The sequence below is a fragment of the Leptopilina heterotoma genome, unplaced genomic scaffold, assembly GCF_015476425.1.
Source record: "Leptopilina heterotoma isolate Lh14 unplaced genomic scaffold, ASM1547642v1 Lhet_131, whole genome shotgun sequence".
Taxonomy (NCBI): domain Eukaryota; kingdom Metazoa; phylum Arthropoda; class Insecta; order Hymenoptera; family Figitidae; genus Leptopilina; species Leptopilina heterotoma.
In genome coordinates, this window is record NW_025110850.1 from 459,919 (window position 1) to 482,457 (window position 22,539).

Consider the following 22,539-nt stretch of genomic DNA (forward strand, 5'->3'; position numbering starts at 1 on the left):
TAATTTTTACTATCTTTTCCCTGAATTGCAGACAAAATTTAAAATTTCTCCCTAACCCTAAGAAATATTTTTGATTCACTCTAAAAATGATTAGATACTCAAAAAAAAGTTCTATTACATTTATTTACGAATATCTTTAATTACAAAATTATTCCAAAGCATAAGTAACTTTTTTTTAAAATAAATATTTAATCATTATTACTTTTTAATAGGAATTAAGATTTTCAAAAATTTCAAATTCAAACCTTTTGAAATTAACAACTTATATGAATATTCGTATATAAAATTCTAACATTCGAATATTGTTACTGTAACTTCTTTAAAATTATTTCATCATTTCAATTCAATTATTATTTTTTAGTATTTTTAACTAAATACTTCTTTAAATCAATTATTTTTAATAATTTTTGAAAAAGTTCTTTGTTAATTTTCAAATCCATTTGTTTATTTTTAAAAATTAAATATTTTAGTAAATAATTAAATGTTTCTTAAAATTAATTTCTTATAAAGAATTTTATTAACAAATTTTTAAATAATTAAATTCTTTTGACGAATTTTAATAAAAAAATTTAATAACAATTACATTTTTCGAGGAATTAAATTGAAATTATAAATCCAAACAAAATGACAGCACAATATGAATTGAAATTGTATTAAAAATATTCTATTTTAAATAATTGAATTCGTTAGGGAAATTTTTTAAAATAGTAGATATTGAAAATCATTTAATTGAGAAGATTGTTTGATAATAAGAATTGAAATTTTGACAAGAATTGTAATTAATTGGAATAGTAGGTAAAAAGTTTTTTACACGAATATCTACTATTTTATACCTATTATTTCAATTATAAAAAACAACTAGGACGTAAAAATTTATTCAATTATTGTAATTAAATTTTTGAAAATAATTAAATTTTGTCTACAATTTCGCTATTTACAAAGATAATTGAAATCTTGAGGATTTAAAACTAAACTTTTCAAAATAATTGAATTTCAGCAAAGAATTTTATTAGTTTTGAAAATAATTGAATTTTTGTAATTAATATTGTTATTTATAAAAATAATTCAATTTTGCAAAGAATTTTATTAAAATTCTTGAAAATAATTGAATTTCTGGGAAGAATTTTGATATTTATAAAAAAAATTGTATTATTTTCAAGTAGAATTAGGATTTTTAAATATTTCTAATTAAAAACTTTTGAAATACATAAACTTATAAAAATATTTTGACTGTAATTTTTTTAAAAGTTTAATTAAAATTCATCTTTAATCACATTATTTTAAATAATTTTTAAAAAGGTTCTTTAAAAATTTTCATATTCATTTCTTTACAATTCAATTTTATGAAATTTTTGAATATTCGTAAATTTTTCAATTAAATAATATTAAAAAATAAAAACTTTAAATAATATTAAAAAATTTAATTAAACTTTTTTAAAAGGTGAATTCTACAAAAATGTTAGTTAAAAGATAGAAAAATTCAAGTTTTCAAAGATTTTAATTTGAAGCCCTTTCATAATTCAATTATTATTTCTAAAAATTTATGCTATATAATGCTTCTAATATTCAATTATTATCTAAAAGTTTGATTAAAATTCATTTAAAAAAAAAGAATTATTATTCATGAAAATAACAAAATTATTGCAAAGAAATTTATAAAAAGTTTGTAAATAATTGAACTTTTGGAAAATTTTATTAAAACAGTAGATAATGAAAATCATTGAATTGAGGAAAACTTTTGAAAATGATTGAATTTCGAGAAAGAATTCTATTATTTAGAAAGATATTTGAAATTTTGAAAAGTTTTTTAACATTTTTGAACATAATAATTGAATTTCTGCGAAGAATTTTATTACTTTTGAAAATAATTAAATTTCTGAAATTACTAATGTAACTTCTTCAAAAATGAATTTTTTAAGTGTTTTTAACTAAAATTTTCTATGAATCAATTGTTTTTAATTATTAATTATATATATATATATATATATATATATATATACACTTTAATATTATTAAATTTATAATAATCATAAGTGACACGGACAGTTAAAAGGGACCTACGATCCGAAAAACAGATTTCGAGAAAAACTACTTTGAAGTTTAGCAAGTTGATTTTGATACTTGTGAACGTATTAATGAATTGAAACTCGTTACTCGGGGGTTATTGAGGTCGCTGATTACGAATCCGATGTTAGTTTTTAAAAATTCAAAATGGCGGATCCAATATGGCGAATGACTTTTTTAAAGATTGATCGGATTCGCTTGAAAATCGTTACTCGGGGGTTTTTGGGGTCGCTGATTACGAATCCGATGTTAGTTTTTAAAAATTCAAAATGGCGGATCCAATATGGCGGATGACTTTTTTAAAGATTGATCGGATTCGCTTGAAAATCATTACTCGGGGGTTTTTGGGGTCGCTGATTATAAATCCGATGTTCGTTTTTCAAAATTCAAAATGTCGGTTCCAATATGGAGGACAATATTTAAAATTTGTTCAAATTCGTGTAAAACTAAAAAATTTCGTTGACACCGAAAACGAGGTCACTGATTAAGAACCCGATGTTCGTTTTTCGAAATTCAAAATGTCGGATTTAATATAGTGGACGTAGTTTAAAAAAATGTTTGGATTCACATATTAATTTATACTTTAGGGGTACTTTGGGGTCGATGATTAGGAAACAGATGGGTTTCTGGATCTCTATGTAAATTAGTATTTATTTGTATTAATGATGTGTTTAATTGTTCTTACCAATGTCATAGTTATTTTGTTCTTGTAGTTATTTTATTCCAAGCATTTTTCTTAATGCAGTAGCTTCAAAGGATGCATTTATTAATTTATTATGTAACAAAACCCCATCGGTGGTGGGACAAAGTTAACATTTTGTCATAAGTGTCAGAACTGAAGTATTAGCTTATGTTTACTGCGCGTAAATAAAAGAAAAGAGTTTGGTTACCGTGACAAAGAAAAGAAAAACTGATATATCAGATACAAAAGTTAAATCCAAGAAAAAAATATGTAAGAAGCAGAATTAATTTTAAAAAACAAAGTTTTTAATCATTCTAAATTTGTGAATTTTTTAAGATTATAATCTTTTAAATTCTTAAGGCTATGTCCAAGTTGTGAAATGTAAACAAACCAAAAGGTCACTACACCAGCACTAAAAACGCAATTTTGTGACATCCAATTCTCCCACAAAAAATAACATTTTTACACTTTCTTTACGAAAATGGTAAATTAGAGTATCAAAGTTTCCAAAAAAATCATTTTTGACTATGAGCAATAAAAAGCAATTAGTAAAATAACTAATTAAAATTACCTGTAAAACAGCATTTTTGACGCGTCGCGAAAAATAAACTGTTTGAGTATATCAACCGCACTGACGATGAAGAAGTTCCATGTCAGCGATTGGACCTTCAACATGTGGAAAGGGAAATTTTTCCCTTTCCTCCTTAAAATTACAAGAGAAAGGGTAAAAACTTCTTCATCGTCCGTGCGGTTGATATAGTCAAACAGTTTAATTTTTCGCGACGTGAACTCTGTTGCTCGCTGCGCGTGCGCAGACCGTACCAAGGTCGCAATGACATCACCATGCAAAAAGGCACATTCTCTTTTTGACTGAAACTCAGTGGTATTCTAATTTTTTCGGTTATTCAAAGTTTAGTAACCAAATTCGATACGTTAGTTCACCATTTCTATAAAGAAAATGTGAATTTATCTTTATTTACGCAAATGGGAACAGCGAAAAAATGCTTCACTATTCGGTCTATAATGGGGCATTTTTTCGCTGTTCGCATATGTGTAAATCAATATAAATTCACATTTTCTTTATGGAAATGGCGAAATAAAGTATCGAATTTGGTAACTACACCTTGCATAGCTGAAAAAAATGAGAAAATAACTCAGTTTCAGTAGAAAACAAAATGTGCATTTTCGCATGGTGCTGTCAATGCATTCTTAGTTTTGGTTTTGAATGATACTCAGTGGTTTTCTCATTTTTTCAGCTATGCAAGGTGTAGTTACCAAATTCGATACTTTAGTTCGCCATTTCCATAAAGAAAATGTGAATTTATATTGATTTACGCAAATGCGAACAGCGAAAAAATGCCCCATTATAGACCGAATAGTGAAGCATTTTTTCGCGGTTCCCATTTGCGTAAATAAAGATAAATTCACATTTTCTTTATAGAAATGGTGAACTAAAGTATCGAATTTGATAACTAAACTTTGAATAACTGAAAAAATAAGAAAACCACTGAAATTCAGTCAAAAAAAAAAATGTGCCTTTTTGCATGGCAATGTCATTGCGACCTTGGTACGGTCTGCGCACGCGCAGCGAGCAACAGAGTTCACGTCGCGAAAAATTAAACTGTTTGACTATATCAACCGCACGGACGATGAAGAAGTTTTTACCCTTTCTCTTGTAATTTCAAGGAGGAAAGGGAAAAATTTACCCTTCCACATGTTGAAGGTCCAATCGCTGACATGGAACTTCTTCATCATCCGTGCGGTTGATATACTCAAACAGTTTATTTTTCGCGACGCGTCAAAAATGCTCTTTTACAGGTAATTTTAATTAGTTATTTTACTAATTGCTTTTTATTGCTCATAGTCAAAAATAATTTTTTTGGAAACTTTGATACTCTAATTTACCATTTTCGTAAAGAAAGTGTAAAAATGTTATTTTTTGTGGGAGAATTGGATGTCACAAAATTGCGTTTTTAGTGCTGGTGTAGTGACCTTATGGTTTGTTTACATTTCACAACTTGGACATAGCCTTAATCTTAAGTTCTTTATGGTGTTTTTCTTTGTCTCACGTCTTTTTAGTTATTGTGTTCTTTATTAAAGTAAATTTGTAAAATAAATAATAAAGTTATGAATATTCTGTTTGTTCATTTAAAAGACCATATACATATTTGTATTAAAATCATACATTTAAAAATTCTGAAAAGCAAATCCGTATAATTTGTAAATAACTCGTCCGCCATATTAGATCCGCCATTTTGAATTTTTAAAAACTAACATCGGATTCGTAATCAGCAACCCCAAAAACCCCCGAGTAACGAATTTCAAACGAATCCGATCAATTTTTAAAAAAGTAATCCGCCATATTGGATCCGCCATTTTGAATTTTTTAAAACTAACATCATATTCGTAATCAGCGACCCCGAAAACCCCCAAGTCCCTTTTAACTGTCCGTGTCACATATATTCTGACATAGGGAATTCAGGAAAAAGTCAGGAATTTTTATTAAAAGTACTGAAAAAAATTAAATTTTTAGAATTCATAAGAAAAAAATTCTGAATTTTTGTGTCTTTTTTGTTTGACTCATAAACTATAAAATTACCACGAATTCTAATACAAAACCTTCGATTTTTTCAATTTCTGACAAAAATCTCTTTTCAAAGAACTTAAACCTTGAACAACTATCATAAAATAAATAAATTATTTAATTAATAATTTTACTTAAATATTTCTAAATTAATTCAATTTTAAAAGAGTTGCGGTTACAATTTTCATAATTAAATGAACTTCAAACGGTTTCAATTTGTATAAAATTTCAATGTAGACTTAATTTAATTAGAAATTTTAATGAACTTTAATTTTTAATTTATATTTTTAAAAAACTTTAATAAAAATCTTCTTAAATTAGTTAAATTTGTTAATATATATTTAATTAAAATTAAAAATAAGGGATTTATAGAAGAATTTTAGTTAAAAACACAAAAAAAATTGAATTTGGAAGAAGTTACAAATGATTGCAGAAATTCAATTATTTTCAAAAGTTGTAATAAAATTCTTATTACAAAATTCAATTACCTATGTTCAAAATTTACAAAAAAATTTCGACAAAATCCCAATTATTATCTTTATAAATAAATAAAAATTCTTCTTAAAAATTTAATTATTTTTAAAAATAATAATCACCGCCATATCACGTCAAGTTTCTTCACAAATTAATAAAATTCCCTAGAAACTGACTGTAAACAAAATATAAATAAAAATAAGCAGAAGAATCTATAAAAAACAACTTTAACGCACTTGAAAAATATTATATAATGTTAAATAATCAAAAATACTCGTAAATATTCAAAATTTAAGATGGCGAATCCAATATGGCGTCAATTTTTTTAAAATTCACCAAATTCGCCTGAAAGTTGTTACTCGGGGGTTTTTGGGGTCGCTGAATACGAATTTCACCATAGTTTTCAAAAATTCAAAGTCTAATAAATTTTTAAAAAATCCGTTAGCCATATTGGATCCGCCATTTTGAATTTTGAAAAACTAAAGTGAAATACGTATTCAGCGACCCCAAAACCCCCCAAGTGACAAATTTCAAGTAAGTTCTTGAAAACTTGACATGATGGTAAGAAACTGAGTTTGGATTCGAATTCAATGATCCAAAAAACATTTAAAAAACATGGTCCGGTCAATACTTCCTTCAAAAAAAAATGTTGTGGCCCTGTGTAATTAAATATTTAAAATATTTAAAATATTTAAAAAAAGAAATTATTGTTTTCGAATAATTCTACAATTAAAAATATTCGTAAATAAATTTAACAGAACAATTTTTTCCTTTATTTTCTAAAAATTCAGAAATTTTCAGTTTCGTTTTTAATTAAATATTAAGACATGGGAATATCTAATGTTTTTTCCCTAAAAAAATGAGTTTGTAAACAATATTGTTATTAGTATATTTCTTACTTCTTAATCAAAATTTTTTTTTACAATTTACAATTTCCTAGTATTTTTATAAATGAAAAGAAGAATAATTTGCATAATAATTTAGATCAGTCAAATGAAATTCTAATTCGTTAATTTGTAATATTATTTTATTATAAATCATGAAAAAATACCTGCATATTTTCGATTTCTCAAATAATATTTTTTAAAGAATTTAAAAATTTTTTAAAGAATGAAGAATGAATGAAAGAATATGATGAATAATATATAGTTGATTGTATTATTAGGAGAAAAAAATTTCTTAACTGAAGGAAACTGAAATATTTTGAAATTATTCATTACAAAGTCATATTATTGAATACAAGGCGCATCTTTTAATTCAAAGACATACTTTAATGCCAAAAAGAAGTTAGTAATCAATTACCCATTCCAGTGCTTCTGCGCATGCTGAAAATGATCTACTGCGCATCACTAGTCAAGGTACAATGAATATCTTTAAATCCTTTTTTCTCCAAATCTACTGCATCTAGAATGTTAGATTTTTTTTTGCTAAATTCTCTATTTTAATTAGTGAATTGTCTTATCAGGAGAAAAAAATTTCTTAACTAAAGGAAATTGAAATATTTTGAAATTAATCATTACAAAGTCATATTATCTAATACAAGGCGCATCTTTAAAATTTAAGACACACTTTAATGTCAAAAAGAAGTTAGTAATCGCAATTACGCATTCCAGTACATCTGCGCATACTGAAAATGATCTACTGCGCATCACTAATCAAGGCATAATGAATATATTTAAATCCTGTTTTCTTCAAATCTATTGCATTCAGAACGTTGGATTTTTTTTAGTAAATTTTCTATATTTTAATTAGTGAATTGTCTTATCGGGAGAAAAAAATTTATCAACTGAAGAAAACTGAAATATTGAAATTATAAATATAATTTTGCATTAAAAAAATTCAGAAAATGAATTCTAAGCTAGTTGATGAAGAATGCAGTCAAGTTAAAATACAATATGACATAAGCCGCCGTCGAGAAGGTTAGCGTACAAGATAAGATCGCATGGTTGGCCTTAAGGTACTAGTTAAAATTCTGGACAGGTAACTCTATGGGTTACGAATACGCGAGATGAAAGAACGCGGTTGCGTATTTATGAACGTCTAGGCAAAACCAACCAGAGGCAAGCGAAACACCACGTCAAAAAAATTTTTTTTTATACTCCGTTCCTTGTCTCTTCTCTGTTCTCTTCACCTCTATATATATATATATACGCAGAACCATGATTCTAATGGATATGCCTGAGAGCGTCAAGGCTGCTGATATTCAAACATTTCTTGATTCCAAAACATTTTAATTGAGGAAAATCCGATAGGAAATAAGAGGGAATTGTCGAGAATTTCTTCTTATTTTAAAAAAAGAAAGAAATATAAAAGCGATATTTATTGGGTCATTAATGTTAAAGGTAATGGGATTTTTTTTTATTAGTTTCCCTCATTTACAAGGGGTTTAGCTGTCTCAGAATATGTTATTGTGTCGATTAAAACGCCTCCGTCAGGACCGGTCCTTTAAGGGTCGGTTTTTGGGTTTTATTGTGGAAGGCAATTAAGGGAGGAGTGGGGGAAGATACGTAACGCCTTTGAGAATTTTATCGTTGCCGGTGCCAGAAATTTATTTGACAGAGTCTCCGCAGCGAATGGTCAGCTTTTGACGACCTAACAATTTTTTATGGATGGATAAATTTTGCCCATTCGGGAACCATCGTTCCCCCCTCCCTCCCTCCGGCGACAAGCACAACCCCCTTTTATTCTTCTAAATAACCATTCACGTTAATTGGCACTGCATTTTTAAAAAAAATTCTCAACCTGCAAATAGTTTAACAGTAAATTTTTTTTTTTTGAAATTTTATAAGGTTAAAATTCTATATTCTGTTTTTAAGAATAAGATACAGAGGAGTAGAAATTAATTTTTTCTTCAGTAATAAATCCAATAAATGTAATCAAATATTTAATTTATTAAGTAATCAACGAACCCAAAATAACCCCTAAGTAACAAGTTTTAAGTGAATTTGGTCAATTTTAAAAAATAAATCCGCTATTTTGAATTTTGAAAATCTGACTTCATATTCGTAATCAGCGACCCCAAAAAACCCCCGAGTAACAAGTTTCAAGTGAATTTGAACAATTTTTAAGAATAAGTCCGCCATTTTGAATTTTGAAAATATGAAAAATCTGACTTCAGATTAAGAATTTAAAAAAATTTTGAACGTTTTTGATACAATGGTTACGTAGTGACGAGGGTTTAAATTATTTTTGTAATTGCGCAGTAGATCACTCTACCATATGCGCAGAAGAATTGTAGCTGCGCACTGATTTCAGTGAACATCAAAAGCTGCGCAATTGCCTCTTTCTAAGTTATTATCGAGTGATGCGCAGAAGCATTTTTAACCTAATACAACTGCGCAAAAATAACGTAGTGATAAAATGACAAAAATATAGCGAAGCCCTTGAAGAATGTCATTCGATGTTTAGATAAAGATTGAATTTTAAAAATCGGAATTAATTATGAGGTACCGGATACAGAGAGTCGTTGGCAACCGGTCTCGTAGGAAGTTGGCTGTATTAATTTCTTCGCGGTTGATCGATGATAATAGTCGATAATGGACCGAGTCACGGGCCCCGCCATTACTCAGCGGGCCCCCCCCCCTTTTTTTCCATCTATGCAATGTTACTCTCGCGCGCCCCACTTGGAAATGCGCAACACGCTCCTGCACGGGAACTGGAATAATTTAGTGTAACTATTACCAACGTTGGACCGCTTTCAATATATATATATATATACATATGTACAATGATTGGTTGAGATACGCACAGGCTACACAACATCTAGGGATGCCCACAACTCCAGGTTAAGAAAATCCTGGAGACATGATTGCAAATAAGTTACAAGCGAGAGGGCATTATCTAACGCGAACGATCAGCGTGGCGCTAACATCTCATATAATAACTATTTAAAGGATAATGAGTGACATCAACCAGTTTATTTCTTTAAAGTCGATTTCTACAATATCGAATAATGTACAACAAATTCCAAACGCGAATGGTGAAAAAGAAGAATTATTAATTCACACTTTTCAAATCAATATCGATTCAAATCAATATTTTAATTTTTTTAAAATTGCCTCTCTTAATTGTATATATTGCAATAATTTTCAAACTCTTTCTATATAGAGAATAAATTAGTCTAAAGTGTCAACCTGTAATTAATTCGATTCATGAAACTATATACTTTATGTTTTTCAAATTGAAAAAGAAAAAATTTTCCTGGTTATGATAAATTGGCAAACATGTTTCTATTGAAGATAAATGTTTATAAAAAGGTTGTGAAGATATTCCAATGAATTTCTCCATAATAAAGTAGTGGTTTCGAAGATGGCAGATAGAGAATATTTCTATCTTCAAGTCAACCACTGAATTTGTCTTTTTTTCCCAATATTTTTTTTATAAACAGGTACGAGAAACTGGTAACACATAACTGACTAAATATTTATTTCGAATAATTTTATTTTTTCTCGATATTTTAATTTATAATTTCATCGGGAATTTTTAATTAATTTCATCTTATAGTTCTTATGTTTGGGTTATTCTCTAAAAAAGGAAAAGTGATTCTATTTTTTCTTATAAAATATTTAAATTTAATAAAAATTATTCCGGCCCCATACGATAGTATTATGCAAAAATATGTGATTTATTTGGTATCTTATAATAAAATTGCTAGACAGAAAAATATTTAAAAAATAGTATAAAATGTTTTATAAAGCATCTTCTTGATATCTAAAATACTTTAGGTATTTAAACAGAGATTAAAATGTTTCCTCCATTCTAGAAATGTAAGATACTTTAGCAAGTGTTTTAAAGTATCATAGATTGAGATGTTTCTAGCATCATAAGATGTTTAGTGATAAGATACTTGTGAATCGTAAGATGTGTCAAAATGCAAAGTTACTAAAATATTAAATGCATAAAGTGCTTGACATATTTTCCCATAATTAACCTGAAAACTTTTTCTCTCAAAAATAGCATGAAAATATATAAAGTAAAGTTATACGAAGATATTTCCAACATTTTAAAGTAAGATATTTCAAATACATAAAAAGTGACTGTTGATACATCTAAAATCAAGATTCTTCTTTTTTTTTGACGGGTAAACATCATTTTTATCAAATTTTGTAAAAATTATATTATTATAATTTTAAATTATGTGAATATTATCTGAAAGAGTACCAGTAATTTTTACGAAAAAATTGCTTCTAAACCTTTTAGAAATTATTAAATTTCGAAATCAAACTTTTCCGAATAAAAGAAAATAAAAAAACTGAATTCTAAAAGAGTTTCCAAAAAAATTCCCCTTTTTTGTACCTCGAATTTTGAAATTTTTTATCCCAAACAGTAACATAATATAATTTATTTATTTATTTAAGAACATAACGGAACATGCCCTTTTGTACAAAAGTACTCCTAAATCTAATAAAAACAATAAATTTAGTTGACTTAAATCTAAAATGACACTTTGTTGTAAGTGAGAAATATCAGTTTTTATTTAATACAATGTTACGCAATGATGCTGTGAACCTTATGGCATTATCGTCAAAAAAATTTATTTCATTAGAAATTAAACAATTTCAGACTTCGCACTCGATAATTAATTTTAAAAAAGTATAGCTTTCAAACTAAAAAAAGTAGTAAAATAGTAACAATCGAAAAATTAAACTTGACAAAAAAAATCGTTTTAGAAACTTCACAAAACTGACAAAAATTCCATTCTTTATTTTATTTTCCTGACTTTTTCCTAATTTTCATCAAAAATATTTACTTCCTTCTTATCCTGCTAATAAATTGAATTCCTGCAACGAATTTTATAGCTCATGAAAGAATTTAAATATTTATCAAAATAATTGAATTCTTGACAAGAATTTTATAAAACTTTTTTAAATAATTGATTTCTTTCGACTAATTTTATGCAAATTCTAATACAACAATTCAATTATAAATAATTGAATTCCTGAGAAATTTTTATTCATGAAAAAAATTGAATTCCTACGAAGATTTTTACAAAAAATTTTTTAAATAATTGAATTCTGTTTGGAAATTTTTTAAAAATAGATAAATATTGAAAATCATTGAATTGCGTTTTTAAAAATAATCAAATTTTACAAAGAATTTTATTAAAATTTTTGCCAATAGTTGAATATCTGTGTGGTATTTTATTAATTTTTTTTTTTGAAAATAATTGAATTCCTAAAAAGTATTTTATTATTAACGAAAATAATTGAATTCTTGATATTCATGAAAATAATTGAATTTTGCAAAGAATTTTATTAAAATGCCTCAAAATAATTGAATTTTTGGAAATAATTTTGTTATTTATCGTCATAATTAAATTCTTTCGAAGAATTATTTATGTAAATAATTGAATTCTTGGGAATTATTTTATTAAAATCTTATAGAATAATTGAATATTTAAAAATAATTGAATTTCTGTGAAAAATTCTAATATTATTGTAAATAATTAAATTCTTTCAAATAATTTTAAAATACATTTTTTTAAATAATTTATTTTTTCGAGGAATTGAAATTAAATTTTTAAGTGTAGTTACATTTTTTTTTATCAATTCCTATAAAATTGTATTAAAGTAATAATTGAAATCCTGCAAATAATCTTATTATTTTTGATAATAATTGAATAGTTGCTAAGAATTTTTTTTAAATTTTCAAAAATAATTGAATTCTTAAAAAGTATTTTATTATTTATGAAAATAATTGAATTCTTACGAACGATTTTATTAAAATTTTCTAAAATAATTAAATTTTCAAGAAGAGATTTATTAGTTTTAAAAATAATTGAATTCTTGTTATTTATGGAAATAATTGAATTTTGCAAAAATTTTTATTAAAATATCTCAAAATAATTGACTTTTCGGGAATAATTTTGTTATTTATCGAAATAATTGAATTCTCATGAATTCAATTAATTATGTAAATAAATGAATTCTTGGAAAGTATTTTATTAAAATCTTGTATGTAGAATAATTGAATATTTGAAAAAAATTTAATTAATATTGTATTTAAAATAATAAATTTTTTTGAACAATTTTATTAAAATATTTGAAAATAATTAAATTTCTGTGAAAAATTCTAATATTTTTGTAAATAAATGAATTCTTTCAAAAAATTTTAAAAAATATTTTTTTACCCAATTGATTTTTTCGTGGAATTGAAATTAAATTTTTAAGAATAAATTACATTTTTTGAGCAATTTCTGTAAAATTGTATTAAAAATAATTTAAATTCTGCGATGAATCTCATTATTTATGAAAATAATTGAATAGTTGCTAAGAATTTTATTAAAATTTTCAAAAATAATTAAATTCCTGAAAAGAATTTTATTAAAATTTTCAAGGTGAGAAGATTTTGCTTGGATGGATGGATGGATGGATAAAAGTGGATGACTGGAGCGTGTAAGGGAGGTGAGAAAGCAGGTTTTTGAAAAAAGGGTGGGCGAATTGGGTTGAAGCCAGCATGGGCATAGAAGGAACTGGAAACGGAAGCCCGGCACTGGCGATAGGTTAAGAGCGTAAGGTAGAGAGCGTGGAGAGAGTTGCGTTTTTTAGGTTAAGTTGTATGAAGAGAATGTTTAGTTGTAAGGATTTTTGTAAATATAGGTTAAGATTGTTATGTATGTACTTGGGAGTCTCGAACCCTACCTATTGTAGGGAGAGTAAATAAACTATATATATATTAAAATTTTCAAAAATAATTGAATTCCTGAAAAGAATTTTATTAAATATGATCGCAACGACTTTCAGACAAAAGTCAATGAACTGACCCACAAGTAAATTTTAATAGATAAGCCACATCCATACAAAGAAACGAGAACGTAAATATTTAACATAGTTTAATTTTTAGTATTATTAAAATATAATAGATAAATATAATAAAAAATATTTAAATAAAATTATGTTTATTCTCTTCTGAAGTTGTTAACTAGAATATATTCTAGTCTAAATATAAAATTCGCACTGGTATATAATGCCAAATTTTTTTATTACAATCAGAATGTATCTAAGTTAAAATAAAAATGGGGATGTACAATGCTATTGTTGTAATTACCTGTATTTATAGTCTTATAACTGGTAGGTATGTAATTACTTTTAATTATCATCTAAATGGAAAATAACATTATTTTTTATTTAAAAATTTCTCCTAAAGATTTAAGAATACAAGAGAGAACGTTGTTCAATATTATGTAATGCCAGATTTGTAAATATTAATTCCAAAAAATCCTGAGTGACAAGTTTTAAGCAAATTCTATAATTGATGCTATTTATTTAAGTCCTTAATTTTACACATACAAGTCATAGAAGTGATTTTGGAAACCTTTTTTTATTTAATCTGAATTCTGCATTTGTTCTCTTTGAGAGATTCACCCGCGTATAAGAAATGAAAGTTGGCAAATTGAGTATGTATATAAATGGGGATATTACAACAGTGATAATTTTCTGTAATTCCCAAAAGGAAAATTATAAGTTTGTATGCGGATAAAATTTGTACTTTGCGTTCTACTATCAGTCAAGAGGCAGACATTCCAACGGTTTGGGAAGCCCCCTTATTATGAGAACGGGACTCACGTTGCGTTAGATTGTCTACTACGTTTGCGTGATTGCGTCGTGCGTATCCTATGCTTATATTGTGTGATAGACAAGTGAGTCAAGTACTACACTTGCATGGAAAATAGTGTGCTATTAAGTTGCATTGTTCACTGATGCAACCGTGCAACGGTGCATCTAATCTCTATAGTAAACAGTTATACCCCCAGGGACACATGCATTTCACTAGCGAGACCATAGATCATAGAGATCATCTCTCAGCAACGTTAGGACTTGTGCGATAGATTCGTGTCCGATCGATAAGACAGGTGTTGGGAGAAAAATCAACTTCCGATACACGACTTTATCCGGAGTTACGTTGAATTATACAATATGATGTTACATAAGTCAATTTTATGGTGCTGTCTATATCTCTGAGTAACATCGATAGTCTTTATTTTAGTTGAGAAAATCACAGCGCAGCTGAATATTCTCGTAAACGCTACTGCGTAGCTATGCTTGACAATTGCACGCACTTAACAGGAAATATTTTTCGTATACCCTCACTCTTAGAAGAAGTACATTTGCAACTTTACAAAAAACGATTTTTTTATTTTCTCAAATTTGCGACCGTATTTTTATTTAATTCATAACTAAAACTAGAATCATTGAGGTGGGGAAACTTTCCCCCAAGACAACCGTTGATGCTACGACGCGACGATGAGACAGAGAGAATAATAATTATGAATCAAATTACCCAAGAGGTTACTGAAAACATAATTCTCTCATAGGAACTACAACTCGGTTTTCGTATTCAACACTTTATTAATTAACTCCCAATCAATCTACACAATTATTACACTTTACGCAATATTGTTATGTCTCAGAAGGAAACTAAACATATCCCAAATTAAATATAACAAATCGCGCGGCTAACTTCTTACTACCTTTTTTAAATAAAATTAGCAAATTTAAAAAATAATAAAATTTGAAAATTTTCTAATTTAAATTTTTGTTGAAAATACTAAAAAAAATTCAATTTTGTAGAATTTAAAAATAATTGCAAAAATTCTTTAAAAAAAAAAATAAAATTCTTCTTATTAAATTCAACTATGTTCAAATCTTGAAAAAAATTCTCGTAAAAATCCCAATTATCTTTATAAATAACAAAATTCTTCTCCAAAGTTCAATTATTTTCAGAAATTTTTCTAATTTTAATGATTTTCAATATCTATGATTATAATAAAATATTTCCCAAAACGAATTTAATTATTTCAAAAAAATTTTAATTTGAAATTTTAGAAAATGACAATTTTAAATGAATGAATTAAATAATAAAAATTTCAGAGGAATTCTATTATTTACAAATTTTTTATAAATTTTTTCGCAATAATTCAATTATTTTCAGGAAGAATAACATTTTTTCAACCAGGAATTCAATTATTTTCATAAATAATAAAATTCTATAGAAATGTAGGTTTTCAATTATTTTCATAAATAATAAAAATCATCGCAGAATTTCAATTATTTTTGGTACAATGTTAATAGAATTTCTCGAAAAATGTAATTATTCTTAAAATTTTTATTAAAATTAATTTTCAAAGATTTTAATGAAATAATTTTTAACAATTTGATTTTTTTTCAAAATAATTTGAATTAAATTCTTCGTAGAATTAAATTAATTTCAATAATATCAAAATTCAATTTTTCAATAAAAATTCACAAAAGAATTCAATTATTTATTAATATTATTTAATATTATTAAAATTCATCGCAAGAATTAAAGTATTTTTCATAAATAATAAAATTCTTCTGAGGTATTCAATTATTTTCAATACAATTAATAAAAAATTCGATTGTATTCAATAAATTAAAGAAATTTTTCAAAAAAATTCAATTATTTTCCAAAAATTTTAAATAAAATTCAAGAATTAAATGCTTAATTTTAATTATTAAGAAAGAGGATTATTATAAAAACTTGAAAGAAATTATTCATATAGAATTCAAATACTTTGAAAACTTGTAATTAAAATGATTAAAGAAAGTCCATTATTTTAAAGAAACTTAAAGAAATTCTTCAAACGAATTTAATTAAGAATATGTAAAATTTTAATAAAATTCTTCCTAAATTCAATTATTTTCATAAACAATAAAATTCTTCGAAGAAATTCAATTATTATCAAATTTTTTGATAAAATTTGTTGCAAGAATTCAATCATTTGCAAATGTTTTATAAATTTTTTCGCAATAATTCAATTATTTTAAAAAAGTTTGATAAAATTCTTCGAATCAATTCAATGATTTTAAAAAATTTTGAAAAAATTCTCGGCAAAAATTTCAATTATTTTCAAACATTTTCCTCAATTCAATGATTTTTATAATATCTACTAAAATTTTTCAAAAGAATTTAATTATAAAAAATTTTATTGAAATTCTGCGCAAACATTTAATTATATTCATAAAATAATTAAAATTTCACAAGGAATTCAATTATTTTCATAAATAATAAAATTTTTTAAGGAATTGAATTATTATTTTCATAAAAAATAATTTAAAATTCTAGAAAATAATAATTTAATTAAAATGATAAAAATAATTTTGATGAAGTTACAGTAACAATATTCTTATCCTTTCTTAAAAAAGACATGGAGTGGAAAGGTCGAATGTATCGAAAAGTATCGAAGTAAAGAATGGGCAATGAGAATGTAAAATCTTAATAGAAGGGTGTTTTTAAAATTGTTTGTACATGTGGAGGTGGCGCTGCAGTCGTATGTTATTTAAAAAGAGCGCGAATATATAAATTTTATTTTTGTTAAGAGAAAGTACTCATAATAAATCTTATTTTGCATTGTCAAAAAAAACGTCAACATTTTAAATATAAATAAGCAAATTATTAACTGAAAAAATTTGAATATTATTATTAATGAAATAATGGACTTGGACAATGGACATATAAAAACTAGCACCGTAGACGGCCGCTTACGGCCGTCGGAGGAGCTAGTAATGTAAAATAATGATTTTATCTCTCGGTCATCTTTAATTTATTATAAAACATGAAGAAATCGATCACTCCAAGTCTTCGACTCGGAGCAATTGATATCTTCATGTTTTATAAACAATACTTTTATAAGTTGTTTAATTTAAAAAAGGTTTGAATTTTTGAATGTCTTAATGCCTGTCGAAAATCCTGTTCTAAAGATAAGATTAAAATATAAAATGTGCAAATATTTTTCTTCTTTTTCTAAAACAAAATAATAATTTTCTTAAAAAAATTGTGATTCAAAAAGAAAATAATGGAAAATAAATAAATTTTCTATTTCTTAATCACAGTTGTTTAATAATTTTCTCATTTTTTTTAGATGTAAAGAACAAAAATAATTTCAATTTGACAAAAAACATAATATTTAACAAAATTTTAGTCTTTTAATGAAAAGAAGTGAAAAAATTCTGATGATTTCTATTTTCTATCTTAAGTTAACAAAAAACAAAAGTATAAACAAAAGACAACTTCAGAGTGTGAGGGACAGAAAAATTGAATGAAAGAACATTCAAATTAATATAGTTAATTAAATTGTCCGGCAACGGTGGTTTCATACCTATGATTTATTCACAGAACGGAATCTCTCGGAGTACGGAAACGTCTTTGTCCTAGAAACGTTCCTAAAACTTTTTTAGAACGTTTTATGTTCGCTATATAACGGCTTAAGAACGTCCAATGTTATAAAAACGTTTTTAGAACATATAACGTTTTTAAGACGTTATGTGGAGGATGTGAAACGTTCTACAAACAATTTAGGAACGTTTCTAGAACTAAGAAGTTTCCGTGCCCATCAGGGAAGGTTCTGATCTTAAGGGACAGGTTTTAAGAAAGAGAAACTGTTCAAATTGAAATTAAATTATGAAAGTTTTTATTTGAATTCTTTACAATTAGAATGAGAGACAAAGAGTAGATCCAGATGTCTTCAGGGACACTGAAACAAAATTAGAACTATATGGAATCAAAAAAGATTTACATGGGGACAAAATTTAAGTGTATCAGTTATTTCTAATTATTGTTAGAATCGTAAACTCAGCAAGCGATACCTCCTTCAATGTTGGGTCAAAGTAACTACCTTTTCTAGCAAAAACGGAGAATACAGTAGATTTCCCTTAAATTGTTTTCGGGCCAGCCAAAGTGAAAGGTCCGGAGTCCAGATGTCGATGTAAATTAGTTTAAACACCCCTCAGCCTAGGAGTGATCGAATTATTTATTTGACGTTGCTGTCAAGGTAAATGCAGTCCTCAGAAAAATAGAAAAGTGTCTCGTAGTAGAATTTATCTTCTGGAATGAATTTGATTAAGACGAGAGTCGAAGAAGGCACTTGGTACTTGAAGAGATTTTCTGGACTGGAGTCGAAGAACAAACTCGATGTCAGAACACAACTAGTTAACTTGGTGGCTGTTGCTGGACTAACACGAAGAAGACGCGAAGTTGATTCGGTGCTGACTTCTGGACTAATTAACTTGAAAGCACTTGAAACTTGAAAGCACTTTTATAGGTTCCTTTTGCAAGGGAATACTGCGTCAGGCCACCCACTTTTATTGTTTTTTGGGCCAGTTTCCTTCTATTGATTAAATTTCTAACTCCTGTATCAGACAAGTGTGGAACCAATAGAGGGGTGACCATATTTGCTATCTGCTATCTAGGTAAAGACTACTGGATCAATATTGCTTCGGTGACAATATCAAATATTAATTAGCAATTTCCGAGAACAATGTCGGTTCTCTCCGTTCTTTTACTAAGATCACTCAAATCGATTAGTTCGTTAAAAATAACGCAAATGACGAGAACAGGAAATCTTATTCAATTCCAACTTTCAGAAATAATCCGAGATAAGAAACTAATAGAAAAGAAAAAACCTCGTAACTTAATGTAGTTGAGAAATTGAACAAAAAATTTATTACTCCACACTGCTAAAAATGATGTACAGCACATCTGTAATTACAGACGGTAAAGAATTTCTAATTTCTCCGAATCCATTCCATCCGGAATTGTTCATTTTTTTTTGCAAATTCTTCATCTTTAAATGAGAATTTGAATTTTTAATTGTGAAAGTGGATTCTAATGCAAGTGATAAAAAGCATCATGATTCTAAATAATTTCCCGCTGTGTAATTTGTTAGAATCCCATGTTCTGAATACTGATAATATAAACTACAGACATTAGTGTGCATTACTTAGGTGTCTTGAAACACTGGCTAGATAGGAAGAAATAGAAAAAAAAATATTAGTCGGACAGCAATAAACCGTCGCGGTTGGGAAGGTCCCTCCACATAGGTAGTCTACTAGTTAATGATGCCCGGGAATCGATGATTCGTCAATGTCCAACCCTGGAATTGGAGTTATTTTACGAAAGAGAGAACGAGAGGGAGAAAGAGAGAAAAGGAGAGGAAGGCATGAGTTGCGAGCCAACTACATACGAGCTGATATCTTCCAATTACTTCCTCTGAAACCAGAATCCGACGCGTCTACTCAAGACTAGTGCCTTTATTATTTTTTATTGCTAGTCCTGCTTTGCATGGTAATAACTGAATGCAGATTCTTAATTAGTGATTTTTTTATTATTCCTATCAAGAGGTGTGGGCATTTATCTTTGTCCTCTTCAATATCAAGTGGGAATAAAAATGTCTTTGTCTTGGAATTGTTTCTGAAATGCTGCATTCTTCACTGTATTTAATTAATTCAGAAGGGTCGCTCAGACATTACTCTAGTAATTACATTACATTACCTCTAGTGAGTTATTTTGATAGTCTCTGACATTTAGCACTTGGGACTGTGTATTTTGAAATTGGTATATGTTTTAAAAGTAGTGGCTCCTGTTAATTTTGACCTTTCATGTAAGAAAATAATTTCTAATTCCTTCTTGCACAACATACAATTTGCATAAATATTGACAATAGATCTTTGCCAAAGATAATTTATTATCATATCTAATATCAGAAAATAGAGGAATTGTACATTAATGTAAACCATGTAGTGGATTTTCTTCATACAAAAACATTCGGAAACAACAAAAACACATATTGTACGTTTTTATGGTGGCGAGACGCACATCCACAAGCTGTCAAAACACACTTGTTATTCCTCGCTACCATAACAAATGTGAACGAGAGCTCGTGAAAAATGTCGACGCTTCCTGAAGCACAGCCAAGGGTCACATTGTTACAAAACAAGGACCCGCATCGCGACTTGAAACGCGATGCCTCGGCGTAATAAACTTTATTAATGGCCGCCTCTTTTATGCCAGAGGCTGAGAAGTACGAACGCTCGCGGATAAATGTTGGAATCGAGATGACGTCACCTGTTTGGACTCACTGTACACTTGGACGACGGCAAACGACTTCGAGAAGATGGGTGAGGGGGTTTGTTTCAAGAGTGCGCGAGAAAGAAAGATAAAAGGAGTGAGAATACGGGAGACGAGAGGAGGGTTGGGATATGAGAGAAAGAAAGAGAGAGAGAGAGAGAAAGACAAGAGGAGATGGCAGAAGTTGAATGAATGTAGAGGAGCGTGGGCGAGCAGCGGTTTTCATTTCAGAGAACTCACGCGATTCATTCTTCACCGGCCGTGGAATCACCACACCACCACGGTCAAGCGCAAAAGGTTGATTCATTCATGAAAAACATTGAGATTTTATCCCTAATTAACAAGAGTCCGCACTCAATTCCTTCCGACGAGCAACATCATTAATTTCTCTATCGACGGAAGCCAAGCCTCCGCGCATAATTAAAAGCAGGAACTGTTTTGCTTTTACTCCTTTTCCATCCGACACGCATCATGTAATTTTCCATATAATTCTTTTTTTTTCCACTCCAAAGCTAGATCTTGGTGGAAGAGGAGGGAAAAAAAAATTTAAATAAATCTACTGATGTGTTCCTTAGTTCCCACTAAGCCAAGATTGGAATGTAGATTAGTTTTATATGCTCTCGCGCAGTTACCAGCCGGCAATACTTTTAAGAATGTGAACTTGAAAAACCCATAGCCAATGGAATTTTCCATAAAATTAAACATTAAAAGTCATTCATTTATTACTTTAAAGTTTATATTTAATGCCACACGATCTTAAAATACTTTGATACGATCCTATCAAGTCTTTATAACAGTTTCTTGATTCCATTTGTGGTTGAGGGAAAATTCTTATTGTGATTTGGATTCAATTTTGCGATAAGTCGTTTTTTTCTTTGGATATTGTATTTATCATTCTATTTTGATTATAAATATATCAATTTCAATGGAATATACGACACTATTACTTAATATATCCCAATAATCAATCGCTAATGTTTTCTTCTCGTATAATTGAATTTATATTCTTCCTAGATCATTTACTATACTAAGACTATTTTATTTTAATCCTTTGGATTCTTGTTATTTCTGATTTATTCTAAAAAATGGAATTAGGTTGTGGGAAAAAATATAATGATGCAATTTGATATGTGAATAAAGAATTGGAAAATAGAGAGAAAAGTATAGATTGGAAAATTTCAGGGATAAATGAAGGGCCCTGGACATAAAGATCAATAAAAGTATTTTCAAAGGCTAAATCAAGAAAATAAGTAAAACTTTACAATTTATATATCTGACGACCTAACTACCACTCTCGATCCCGATGGTGAACAGATTCAGTCGAAATTTAAAGCGGAGGGAATTGGGAAAATAAATGTGGAGTTAGAAGTTACAACTTCATACTTCCATGCTTGTAACAAGTTACTACCCAACACTGAAGTTATGTCATAAATATATAAATGAATATGTAACGTTAATCCATCTATTTTGACATAGTCAGGTTCACCAACCATTTAGATACCTTAATTTTCGTTTGATGTTGTCGAGCAATGTTGCAAAACGTATTTTGATGTGTTTTGATATGCTGAGCATTTGTTAGATATAATCAAACATTTACCTTTAATTGGCTGACGTTATAACGCATCGATCCAATTAGAAGCCGGATAAAACAAATCGTTTAATCAACGACAGTGATTTACATTCTTCTCGGACGCTATCGGCGTGCTTGCGTAACTTTTCTACCATCGCTGATCGCGGGATCAACCTATAGGGTACCTTAAGATCGTAATTGCCCCGTTCAATGGTGTATAAGGGCATATAATACTGAGGGAATCGTTAACGCTTTAAGGCCAGATGCTTCGTATGCCTATGCCTAACTCTTTCCTCTCCT